The sequence below is a fragment of the Lycium ferocissimum genome, chromosome 10, assembly GCF_029784015.1.
Source record: "Lycium ferocissimum isolate CSIRO_LF1 chromosome 10, AGI_CSIRO_Lferr_CH_V1, whole genome shotgun sequence".
NCBI classification, from domain to species: domain Eukaryota; kingdom Viridiplantae; phylum Streptophyta; class Magnoliopsida; order Solanales; family Solanaceae; genus Lycium; species Lycium ferocissimum.
In genome coordinates, this window is record NC_081351.1 from 55,846,229 (window position 1) to 55,860,000 (window position 13,772).

Consider the following 13,772-nt stretch of genomic DNA (forward strand, 5'->3'; position numbering starts at 1 on the left):
GTAAGTGCCGAGTAAGGGCTATATATATGCAAAGTACGTGATGCGAGCATGAGTATGACAAGTGAATAGATATGAAAGGTAAGTAAGTAAAAGATATGAATGTATGTACGCAAGCACGAAATAGAACAGGGAACGTCCCTACGGAGAGCAGGTAAGTACTATGAAGAGAATGTTACCGTCTCCCGCTTTATGTTATTTCACATAATATCCGTTATGTTTTTCTACTATTACTGCTCATGCTTTACATACTCAGTACAATATTCGTACTGACGTCCTTCTCTTTGGACGCTGTGTTCATGCCCATAGGTAGACATGGAGACGGTGCCGATTCACAGTAGCCATCAACGGAGTTGCAGAAGCCCTCCTTTATTCCGGAGGTTCTATTTCGAGACATCATTTTGTGTACATGTATTTTGGGCACGGCGGGGTCCTGTCCCGTTCATATGTTCAGTGTTCTAGTAGAGGCTCGTAGATACGTATGTGTGGGTAGTATGGTCCCATAGTCATTGTGTAAGTGAAAGCCTATGTATATTATTATTATTTTGATAGCCCGAAGGGCCTACGTTATATAAGTAAATATGTTCTATATGAAAGTCGTTTCCTATGATTATAAATGATAAGAGAAATGAGTAAAGACAGGTTTAGCAATAGAATGAGGAGTGCTCGGTGGTCAGCCTCGGGTACCCGTCGCGGCCCGTAGGTCGGGACGTGACAGGTTTTCATAAAAAAAATTGAAAAATATTGGTTTTCTGATAGTACCAATCAGTTAACAGTCGACCGCTCTACCATTGAGCTACTGAGGAACAACAGGAGATTTGATCTTATAGAGTTCAATTCTCGTTCCCAATCCATGACCAATATAAGCTCGAAGCTTCCTTCGTAGCTCCCGGAACTTCTTTGTAGTTGCTTCCTTACATGCCTCATTTCAGAGGGAACCTCAAAGTGGCTCTATTTCATTATATTCTATTCATATCCCAATTCCATTCATTTAATATCCCTTTGATGTCATTGACATAACAAATGTCGTTTCTAGTCTATCTCTTTCTATTTCATTTCTATATATGGAAGGTTCAAAATCATCATATAATAATCTAGAAATTGCAATAGAAAAAAAAATAAGGGAGGTTTGTGATGATTTTTCAAGCTTTTTTACTAGGTAATATAGTATCCTTATGCATGAAGATAATCAATTCGATCGTTATGGTCGGACTCAATTATAGATTTCTAACCATATTCTCCATAGGGCCCTCTTATCTCTTCCTTCTCTGAGCTCTGGTTATGGAAGAAGGAACCGAGAAAAAGGTATCAACAACAACTGGTTTTATTCCGAGACAACTGATAATGTTTATATCGATCTATTATGCGCCTCTGCATCTAGCATTGGATAGGCCTCATACAATAACTGTCCTAGTTCTACCATATCTTTTGTTTCATTTCTTCTGGAACAATCACAAACACTTTTTTGATTGTGGATCTACTACCCGAAATTCAATGCGTAATCTCAGCATTCAATGTGTGTTCCTGAATAATCTCATTTTTCAATTATTCAACCATTTCATTTTACCAAGTTCAATATTAGCCAAATTTGTCAACATTTATCTCTTTCGATGCAATAACAAGATTTTATTTGTAACAAGTGATTTTGTTAGTTGCTTAATTGGTCACATTTTATTCATGAAATGGCTTGAATTGGTATTAGTCTGGATACGGCAAAATCATTCTATTAGATCGAATGCCTTTTCTATTGATTCCTGCGGATTGGATCAAAATCGTAGTATAATGTGTATCCTCCCCTATTCCGGTCATGGAATAGATGAAATAAATCAAAAAAATGGATTTTTGTTCAAGAATGAAATCTTACTAGAACTCGTCCATATCCGTTCATCCTTCGAACCATATCACATCCCTATTTCGATGAAATAAGATGAATTGAAACGGTATTTTGTAAATACGTCATTATCTTGAATATATTAACCATTTCTTTATTTTTCAATCACCCGAAAGGGACAAAAGAAAGATCTTATTGTTTCTTCAACAGTTTCTGATCTCTAGTGGACCTCTCAGTAGGATTCGAACCCAGATGAAGTACTGACCACCAATCAGAGAAAAAAGAACAAACGGATTTTGTAGGATTCCCAAGAGATTCTTCGATTTCTTATTCATCTGTTTCTCATGTTCCGTGAATAGCTGAGACATTAAGGAATATCCAGAAAGGCATTTCGGGAATTGGCCTGATTCTATCTCTTTTCATTACATTTGAAGAAAGGAAGGATTCCAAAGAATTGATCTTTGTTTTCGTTGTTGAATCTTTCTTTGATTAATCAATTTGTGATATTCCGAATCCTCATTACTAATGGAATCCAAATGATCTCTGGATTGATCAGAAGACCCTTTCAGTTGGCTAGAATCCGTTACTTGAATGAAACTAGATTTTGTGGAATCATATTGATATTTGACGATACATTTTGTACCTTGCTAAAAAATCGATCCTTGTTTACCAGCCACACATTATCTAACCAAATCCAATTCTCTCTCTATAAATTCCTCAAAATATCTAATTCTGGAGGATTCCTTCCCCAACTAATGAAAAGATCATGGCGGAATTGCCACATATGAAATTGAGCACAGTTTTGCAAAGAAATAGCCCACTTGTTTCTCAAGAAGAGATGGGAAACATGCTCAATATCATTTGATTGAATAGTTGACCCAGCCCCTTATTGTTTGAAGAAACCCTCCACTTCAATTGGTATTTTTTTTATGAAAATTAGAGATGAGATAAGAAATACAGTGTTTCATTAAGATTTCGAATAGCGGTCTCAAATTCAAGTTGATTCTATTTCGACTCTTTCTTAGAGAAAGATGATCAAACAATTCCCAATCATGGTCCTTGATCGGATCATCCTTATAATATACAAAAAGAAACTCCAGATATTTGATATTTTCTCTTTGAATAAGATCTTAGTTCCAGCTACGGTTTCATTAGATATCTTATAATTAAAATCCCTCATTTTTCCGATCCAGTTCTGCCACCGATGCTAACCCCAGTTAGATTTAGGCATGCTACACTTTTTAGTTATTGGGAGAACCCAAGTGCTCTCTTTCGGATTCAGGAAACAACTCCCAGAGATCTTTTTTCCTTTGGGAAGATATAGGAGAGAAACAATCAACCTATTGATAAGGCCTCCTAAAATGATCTGCTAAACTCATGAAGTTGTTCCAAAGGATCAAAACGGCCAGCTATTAATGGAATTCTTTGTCGGCTCTGTAAAATACTCGTTTCACCGAGGGCTTCCAACACATCGTATGCTAAACCGGTGCTGACAAATAACCAACCCGCAATGAATAGGGAAGGTTTTGAAATGCTATGAATGACCCAGTATCAAATAAAGGTAATAATATTAGCAAACAAACGTTCTCCTATGCTTCCAGACATGCTGAGCTCCACATATTTTTGTACATTAAAAAAAAGATCGATTCTGTAAAAGATGAGATCAAGAATGACAATTGATTGAAATTTCATCTTTGTGAGATCGTCAATATTGTACCGAAGCCGTCTTTGGAGTATACCGAATCGTATATGTATCCTTCTTCTGACACAAAGAACACAATTTGAATTAGTATCTAAAGTAAGTACTAAATAATTTCTTTTTTCCTTTACTTGTTGATGTAAAATCATCTTCCATTCAATAGAAAATTCTTTCAATTCAACGAAAAAGATTCTCATCTTCCCACAATTTAAGAAGTTAATGGTCATTGCTTTGACAGTGAAATTCTACACCCGGTCCCCTTCATAAAAAAGGAGAAATTTCTTGATATATTTATTGGATACGCTGGGACTGACGGGGCTCGAACCCTACATCGAGATGCCAAACCTTCCCGTCAATGTGAGCTCTTGGGGAAGATCAGCCTGTTATCTGTAGAGTAACTTTTATCCATTAAGCGACGACCATTTCACTTGGCACCATTGAATCACTAAGGCTGACTTTCGTCCCTGCTCGATAGGTGAGCCTTGTAGTCAAGCTCCCTTCTGCCTTTGCACTGGCTCTGATCTCTTATGAGAAAAATTCCCGATTCTCCTTTTTAGGCTTCAACTCTTACATAAAGTTCTTGTTTCAATAATTCAAAAGTTGGAGAAGGTTTTTTTACTAATAAACGGATATTCAAAATCATTCCATTCGGGATCTTTTAATCTTTCAAAACGTGGGATTTATAAATTTTCATAAGGTCCTCCTAGAATTCCTTCCAGAGCCTATTGAATAATCTTTATGGATTCTGTCATTTCACCAATTTGTACTAAATAACAAGCTAATGAATCCCATTCTCATTGCCTTTGAACCTGCCAATCAAATTTGTCGTAAGACTCATAATGATCAACTTTACGAAGATCCCATTCTATTCCTAAAGCTCATAGCATTGGTCCCGATAAACCCCAATTTAATGCTTCCTTTCCCCCAATATTGTCTACGCCTTTACCTCATTCTAAAAAAATAGGATTTTGGGTAATAAGTTTTTGATACTCAGCGAGATAGATATAGGATCTATGGGGAAATTACTTAGAAGTACATTTTGTGATACAACCCGTCCTATCTGATAGAAAAGGATCCCATGATCCTGAACTGATCTTACCTGGGATCGCAAATCCCAAGTTTGTCTATGAAGAGCGGATCTAATTGTATTAGTGTCTGTGTAATACTAATTGATAGGACCTCACTGGTAAGTGCTACAAGATCTCGTGCACTGGAACCCGGGGTTGTGGACCCGAATCCATTAGTATGGAACATTTTCTTTTCCAAGTGAAATCCCCTAGTATATGAAAGAGTGAAAAAATGCTTTCGTTATTGTCGAATAAGAAGCCTTCATATATTAATGCACGTATTTAATTTATTCGAATATATTAGAGCGGGATCCACTTTTTGGGCAATATCAGTCAAAGCAATAATAAGAATATTTCTAGTAGAACATCTTTGACAATCCCTGGAGAGACGGTTCACCAATAGAACCAGGGATAAGTCATTTGACTCATTCACATCCAGATTATGAATGTTTGGAATCCATATGCAAGGAGACATTTCTTTTGCTAATTCGAATTGAAGGGTAATATAAAATCGATCTATTTCTAGCATCATATTCATAGTTAGCCCATTCATCCTAGTTAGTAGTTCCAGGTCCGTATCAAGGTCACGATCGATATCGTCACTAGCATCAAGATTGTCACTATCATTAATATCATCACTATTATCAATATTGATCTCATCAAGAAGAAAACCTTCAGGTTTGTTATCTAGGAACTTGTTCAGAAGTACCATAATGAAAGGAACATAGGAGTTTGTCGCTAGGTATTTGACCAAATAGGATCATCCAGTTCCTATAGAACCTATCACTAAGTACCCTAGAGGGGATAAGGCTAAGCAGAGCTTCCATGAGATGGGAAATGAAAACGATTTTCCCCGCACGAAGTTTGTGAATAAGTGATTGTCTGATAATAAGCAAGGAATATCTGTCTTTCTGCTAAACAAGATGGATTGAACTCATAATTCATTAGATGCTTTTTATGAATGTCAACTAAGTATCGTAAGTAAATTGCTTCCGGTTGTTCAATCATTTGATGACCAGAGTCATTCTTTGATAAATGATCACTATGAGTTAGACTCAATAGAATTTGATCAATCTTATTTTCTGTCGTTAAGGTGGAGAACTGAACCAAGAATTCGCTTTCTTCATCAGTAATCAAATCACTATTCTCGACCCAGGATTCTATTTTATCATCAATCTAATCCCCGTTCACGATTTTTCTTTTTTTCTTTTTTATCAATGAATATATCTCTTTACTTGTATGACTTAGACGTCTCGTATTTCTCAAAAAAGTGATTCAATTGATGGGATTTGGTATGAGATCGATGACCTCAGTGAGATTGATGATCTCAATGAGATTGATATTCTAATCTTTCTTCTTAGAACACATTGATTTGACCCCATAAGCAGGACCAAGCATGTTGCCGCCAGAAGCAGAACCTTGTATTTCTTTTAGAGAATCTCCTAATTGCTCCAGAGCTACTAGAAAGAGATTCTTTAGCTAGAAAGAATCGGTTCAGATGTAGGATACCTATCCAGAAGCTTTCGCAACTCAATCATAGATGATGGAATCATCAATGATTTGACCTTTTCGAACTCTGTCTGTAACTCACTAGAGGCCCGGGAAATAAAGAAAAGATGTGTTCGAATAAGATATCCAAAGAACAAGAAGAAGGAAAAGGATTGAATAGAGGAACCCCCGAGCATTTGTCGAACTCAAATGTGTCGATATCAATGGTGACTCATTATTTCGATGAATCATTTCTTCAAATAGAAGAATATTATGTAAACATTTACTCGAGATCTCACTTATCTCACTTATCAAAGTCCATTGTGGAAGACACAAGTTTGTCTGAAGAATTCACCATAATATACCTAATCCATGCATAATAGCAGCAAAAATGGATACAAAATTTTGACTGCTACTTAGTATTGGCAATAGGCTTGAAAAAGTATCTAAAAATATCAAATTTAGATATTTGTACCCCGTCGAAGTAAGGAACTATGGCATATATGTTTGGAATAGATTCTATTTTGAAAGAATTGAAAAAGCACTATCTCGTTGAAAGGTTCTATACGTCTTCCCTTTCTCAACGTATTTCTTTAGACAAAGACTCCATTTTTTCCTCTTTTCAGATAATAAATCTTTCTCAGAATATGGAGTGAGAGTTAAATCCATGTTTGAATAGAAATTAGATACTGATGCAAGTTCTTCCCTTCTAAATAAGATAGATTCATATCTGAAAGAGGTTGACAATAAGTTCTTTCAAAATTGACTATTTGCCCCTTTAATAGAGGTGTTCTAGAAATGTCTGCGATCGAGTAAATAACTCTACGAACGAATGGATCAGATCGACTTGAAAAATGAAAAGATTCGTACAAGTTATAAGTTTCAGCACCACTTTGTGGAAAATCATTAGGGATGAATATGTTAGAAACCTGTGACTGGATTGGTGAAATAGTATCTCTCCCCCAAAAAGCATGTTTTTTGTTACCGAAGCAAAGAAAATATTTTGTTGCAAAAGAACAAGATATTGAGGAATTTTTCATACGTAAAATCAGAATTATTGATACGGGTCTTTTCCACAGAAAAGGGGAATTTTGGGTTCCAATTGAAGCAAAAGTTATGTGGATTATTCAGAATCAAAGTCGATTTGCTTTATAAAAAGAAGATATCAATGAACTTCTATGAAATGGTTTCACGGGATTCAGCCAATTGTCTTGATAGTGGAATATCATTGAGAAATAGGAATCTGATTATCAAAGGATTTCCTGTGATTATTTCTAGTATGGAATGAGTCAATCATCCACCTTGGTATCTTATTGAACAAAAATGGTGATATTGTTCCTCCATTGATCAAGAATTTTGATTTTTGGGAAGTATCATGATATTCCAATAAAAAGGGTTTCAAGTTTTTCGAATGAACAATTTGAAGACATATTAATTCTAACAACTGATTGTAGAGCTAATCATTTGGATCTTTCAATTCATAGATGTAGATCTCAGACCTATGAATGGGGTTATTCTGAAACTCACACAGAAAAAAGGAAGTGAGTTAGACAAAAAAAAAGAGTGACTTGGACAAAAGAAAATGAAGTGGCTTAGACGAAGAGAGACGAAGTGACTTAGACAAATCTTTTTTGTCGATAACCTCAGACCAATCAATGGAATATTGAATAATATGTAATTGATCGAACACTACTTGAAAACGGCTCTTCTACTTCAAAACGGATTGTTCCAAATGTTCTTGGAAATTCTTGCTCCCATTGGACCATTTGTATCTATATGCATCAGGGTCACCATTCAAAGATCTCTCGGTTCAAGAAATAAAAATAAGAGGCTTGAACCATTTCTTCTGACTCTTTTTCAAATTCGATAAATATTGGTTGATCGTATATTTCATTATTGTTCTATGATTTAGATATCCTTTCCTATTTGATTCCTTTGAATTCCATATTCGAAGTTGAGATCGGATCTATTCATTAAAAAGAATCAATTTAATACTTTTCTTATGTACCCATTGGTACTATATTGGATTTGAAACAGATTTAGAATTAATTTGTATTGAGTGACTGCCTCCATTATGTTGTTGCTAGCAAATACCACTATTTTTTATTTTGGGTCTTCCAAATCATTTCCGCAGGAGACCCAGACCCATTTTTTTCTGATCCTTCGAGAAAAAGATTCATTCTCTTCATAAAAAATAGGAGGTAGAACCAATAAAGATTTCTTTTTCGATTCATCCCTGGCCTCATTCAAGAATTATTTTTGATCCACTCCGCAGGAATCAATAGAAAAGGAAAATCCCTTATGATACACCAGATCCGGCTCGGTTATTGATAGAGAGAATAGATCTGTCATTTCTTGAAATCTCTCTTCTGATTCAAATTTGTAGTGTAACGTGTATCCTCACCTGTTCCGATGATGGAATATATGAAATAAATCAAAAAATTAGATTTTTGTTCAAAAATGAAATCTTATTAGAACGTTCCATATCCGGTACATCCTTCAAAATCATATCACATCCCGGATCTGATGAAATAGGATGAATTAAGACGGTATTCTGTAAATACGTAATTATCTTGAGTATATTAACTACTTCTTTCTTTTCTAATCACCTGGAAGGGACAAAAACAAGATCTTGCTATTTTGTCAACAATTTCTAATCTCTAGTGGACCTCTCAATAGGATCCGAACCCAAATGAAGTTCGAACCATCTATCAGAGAAAAAAGACGAAGGGATCTTGTAGGATTCCCAAAAAATTCTTTGATTTCTTCCAGAAACAAATGATTAATCATCTGCTTCTCACGTTCCGTGAATAGCCGGGACATTGAGGACTGTTCAACGAAGACCATCGATATTTCCTTACTTCTCAAGTTTTGAATTTTATGAGCCCTTCGATTGTATCCCATAAGAAAATCTCTCTGATAAACATCTTGTTGATGATTCTATTTTCACATATTATTTAGAATCTTCGTGTGCGCATCCTTCCATCAAATATTCTGCTTTTTCCTGGATATTTGGGCTTGAATACCCATGGATTCGCTTTTTGCTTACTAGCTTCATATAATTCTCGTAAAAGCAATTCTGACCATATATCAGAGAAAAAAGAACGAACGGATCTTGTAGGATTCCCAAGAATTTCTTCGATTTTTTCCGGAAGCAGATGATTAATCATTTGCTTCTCACATTCCGTGAATAGCCAGGACATTGAGGAATAATCTTCCAAAAAAAAGGGAAGGAAACGGATAAGGATCTTCTTTAGTGGATCCCTCTTGTTCCTGTTTAGTCCCCTTCATTTCGGAAGCAATTTATATTTCTACATCTCTTTCTTCCTCACTTTCCACCCTTTCTTCTGTTTTTGAGGCTTCTTTCTGTTTCTTAGTAAGAATGGGTGAGGGTGTTCTGCCTAAATAGTAGACACAAGTAATAAATAAGAGAATACTAAAGATCTGAGCCATAGAATTTCTCAATTCTAACACACGTTGTGGTGGAAAAATATGGGTACGTATATTTCCAGACAAACCAGTTACACTTAGACCCGCAGAAACACGTATGGGTTCAGGAAAAAGATCCTCTGAATATTGGGTAGCTGTTGTTGAACCGGGTCGAATACTTTATGAAATGGGTGGAGTTACAGAAAATATAGCCAGAAGGGCTATTTCACTAGCAGCATCCAAAATGCCTATACGAACTCAATTCATTATTTCCTAATTTAATATATATAAAAAAAAAAGTCTCTTAGATATGAAACAAAACCGCATAAAACCAAATTCTTGTTGGCGATTATTTATGATAAAAAAAAATGAAATTATGAAAACTAGTTTGTCTTATTTATACTCCGAGGTCTTAATAGAAAATAAAAAGGGATTCCCCTTTGCTAGGCTTGTCCCTTCGTCTTTACTAAAGAAATTGAGTCCTGGTAATGAATTAAGCGAGGAGGTCCGATTCCATAGTGATTTTGTTTGCTTTTGTTTTGAGAAAAATTTATCATCCGAAAAGAGGAAAAAACAGAGTCTTTGTCTAAAGAAATGCGTTGAGAAAGGGCAGATGTGTAGAACCTTTCAACGAGATAGTGCTTTTCAACTCTCTCAAAATGGAATCTATTCCAAACATATATGCCATGGTTCCTTACTGCGATAGGGTACAAATATCTAAATTTGATATTTTTAGATACTTTTTCAGACCTATTGACAATACTAAGTAGCAGTCAAAAATTTGTATCCATTTTTCCTGATATTATGCACGGATCGGGTATATCATGGAGAATTCTCAGAAAAAATTGTGTCTTCCACAATTGAATCTGATAAGTGAAATAAGTAAGATCTCGAGTAAGTATTTACATAATCTTATTCTGTTCGAAGAAATGATTCATTGAAATAATGAGTCACCATTGAAATCGACACATCTGAGATAGCCAAATGCTCGAGAGTTCCTCTATTCAATCCTTTTCCTTCTTCTTGTTGCTAGATATCTCGTTCGTACACAAGTTATTTCTAAAGGCTGGTGTATTTTATTTGCAGATTGACTCTCTCGGTTTTAACTGACAGGGTCCGTTAGTTTTTTTATTCCGAGGTATTATTTTCTGGCATTATCAAGTATGTTGGTTTTTCCTCTTTTTCCCTAAAACCAATGGATGTCCGTCGGTTTTGTTCTGAGGTATTTGGCCTTTCTCTTTAGTAGTATGTACCTCTAAATGTGTGTTCTCACTAGTTTCTCCTATTTTTTAATCGTTATCGTCAAATCTAACAAACAGAGTTCGATGAATATTTTGTCAGAAACTAAAAGTGTTAATTTTTTGCGAACTTAAAGGGCCAGAATTGTTAAGTGCATACTTAAGGGACTATTTTTAACCTACCCTCATAATTGAAGGACCATTCTTGTTAACTTGTGGCAAACTTAAAGGACAAAATTATTAAGTGCATAGTTAATGGACTATTTTAAACCTACCCTCATAGTTTAGGCATCATTTATGTCGTTTTCTCTACTTATTAGTCACAGTGCATAGAGTGAGAGCAAGTATACTTTTATTTTAAATGTAACCTTACTCATATTTGTTGCTCATATTTTAATCTAAACATAGCATAGGTAAAAATATAACACATTTACATAACTTTATACACATGGACGAAGTACTTCTGATAAAAATGATGGGTAAAATAGGATTGGAGTTGAAAATTTAGTGTCGGATGAATACTTTTCAAGTCCTGATGAACTTGTGATCATGAAGTCATGATAACAGATGAAACAAATGGTTGTTTATTTTAAATAATTGTTAAGGTGTTAACCATTATATATTTTAACTACCAAATTTAGTTTTTTTTGTTCAAATTTTATAGGTTCTGAGAATATCTAATCATATGTCGTTCAACAAAGAAGTCATTTGAATAGGTTGATTGTTCATCAATTTCAACTTGTATTTTTCCTCTTAAAAATTTGCGATACTAATTACTAATTACAATGTGGTTTTAATATAACTCATAACATATGTATTGCGTGCGTGGGACTCACGTGCAATGCACGTGTAGATAACTAGTACAATAAAACATACACCATGTGTAATACCCTGTAGTCCAATTGATTTTTCTCAACTATATATAACATGTTTCGATAATGAAAAATCATGGTTCTAAAGAACCACATTGTTATAATTTGCCTTAGATCTAGAAGGTCGTATTTCTAAGTTTCATACTATATATTTACGCTTGCAACTATAAATTTTGTTATATATGTAAAGGTAGAGTCATCATATTGCATGTTTGCGTAAGACCTTCTTATCAATGGAAGTGATAGAGTTTGTAACATTATCATCTTTCTTCTTCCCTTTGGACGATTTGTCGAATGTCATTTACATGTCTAATAGTTGTTTACAAAGTATATATCTTTTGTTTCGAACGAGGTACATATACTCTATCAGTCTGACTGACGCTCCCCTACTGGAAATAATAGAATTTACTTCATGCAGTAAATGTTCTTTTCCTTTTGTTAATTTTTCTTTTCCATTTATTTGAGAAGGAAAAACTTACAATTTATTGCTATCACTAGTACTATACCAAAATTGAAGCGGAAAAGAAGTGAGAAAATTGAAAAAGGAAGGAAAAGAACAATTTATTTTGGCAGAATACATAGACAGACACTTAAACTTGGCCCGAATTGTCAATTTGACACTTGAACTTATCTAGTGACCAAGTAGACACCTCTAGTTAGCTCAAGTGTATCTCGTGAATTCATCAACATCCACAGTGTTTGATTTTCACACAACTTTAGGCACATGAAGGCTCTAAAAATTATATTATTTTTTTTTTGTTTTTCCATGTGGATCCCACTTTCTTCATCCCCAATGAAGAAATAATCACCACCATCGTTCCGGAACCATCACAGCCTTATCACCACCCTATCACGACCCTAACTACCGATCGTGCGGGCACCTACCTTATTATCACTAGTAGGCGAACCCTTACCCATTAATCCATTAATCCTTAGCCAATTTCAACTTCTTTAATCTTTCATACTAAAACAATCAATGAATATGTGAATGAATATATAGTCTACCAAGTCATAATTAATAAATGATACAAGTGCGGAAGTCTAATTATTACACCCCCAAAATCTGAAAGTTATCGTACAAGGACTCTAACTAACAATGTCTAAAGATTGCAGTATATCTCAAATATAATAACACTTAATGTCTGGAATAAAAGTAGACATCTGGAAAGAGAGATCTTCAGGAGGCATGGCATGGATAGAAGCTCATCCTCGGATCTGATCGAGCAATCTAGCTTCAAGCTAGAGATGTAATTTGGATGAAATCTACGAACACAATCTGCACTCAAAAAGGGTGCAGCAAGGTAGTATCAATACAAACTCTATGTACCGGTAAGCATCATAGGCCGACTAAGATAGTTCACGTATATAAGCATAAAATCAACAAAATAAATAGACTTAATACTCAATTCCAAGTTATAGAATATCCCATAACAGAGTGACAACCTAAGATGAAACTTCTAACCCATAAGTCTATCAAGTTTCAATGATCTCACCTGATAATGACAAGCCCAAGTTCCTTCCCTAGGTAGAGTTACTAATCCACAATTTAACTCAGTCAATGATCGTATCTATACCAAAACAGCCGTTTCAGGAAACACACCAAAATAAGAACTAAACGAGCCATATAATAATGCAGAATAAAATGTAATGATGTGCAATGAAAAATATGATGATGTGCAATGTAATGCACTGGCCTAATACACAATGTACACATATGCTACTGATGTCATAGCTCATTAGTCATGACCTGCAGGGGACCCATGGTGTCCATGTACCCTTGTTCCGGATCCACTCCTCGAACCCGAGCCATAAATCCTCTGCCCCGGAAAGAACCTCGATCGCAGATCCACATTATGTACCACTCGTTTTCGGAACGAACCTCGGACCACGAGCTTACAACTATGCCACATCCTCACCCTCGGTCAAATGTGCCTTTTCATATGTATAGTAACACTGTCACATCACTCTCAATGATCAATTCATCAAGTACCATGTATCAAATAGTATCACAAGTGCAACAAGAAGATTATATTAACTTCTTCACTAATTCCACATCACAATGTATGTCTCAACATATTCCAGTTCATTAATATGTGGGGACTATGAACAATTAGCAATATCAATGTCAAACACAAGGCATCATGCCACACT

The 13,772-nt window shown here is 35.2% G+C and overlaps 2 pseudogenes; one reads left to right on the forward strand and one right to left on the reverse strand.

Annotated features, from left to right (window-relative positions):
* Window positions 1-1,131: 1,131 nt before the first annotated feature.
* On the forward strand, window positions 1,132-2,321 carry LOC132035034 (putative protein TIC 214 N-terminal part; annotated as a pseudogene).
* A 2,158-nt stretch (window positions 2,322-4,479) lies between these two features.
* Window positions 4,480-8,992, reverse strand: LOC132035035 (protein Ycf2 B-like; annotated as a pseudogene).
* Between the last annotated feature and the right edge of the window lie 4,780 nt (window positions 8,993-13,772).